Below are 281 nucleotides of genomic sequence, written 5' to 3' on the forward strand. Positions count from 1 at the left end.
GGGCAGGTGGGATAAAAAGAGGTGGGGGCAGGAGCCACAAACACTCCAGGGGTGCAGGCAGAGGCTACAGGGCAGAAATAGGAAATCCGGGGTCACAAGTGGGGAGTACTTGAGAAGAACAGTGGGGGCCTTAGGGGCTCTGGGGGAGCAGGAGGGGCTGTGAGAGCTCCGGGGGCACAGGCTGGGGCTGTCGGAGAGTAATGGGGGCTGTGAAGGCTCTTGGGGTGCAGGCCGGGGCTGCAGCGGAGCAGCGGGAACTACAGGAGCGCCGTGGGGGCTGA

The sequence above is a fragment of the Phaethon lepturus genome, unplaced genomic scaffold (assembly GCF_000687285.1).
Source record: "Phaethon lepturus isolate BGI_N335 unplaced genomic scaffold, ASM68728v1 scaffold35227, whole genome shotgun sequence".
Lineage (NCBI taxonomy): Eukaryota > Metazoa > Chordata > Aves > Phaethontiformes > Phaethontidae > Phaethon > Phaethon lepturus.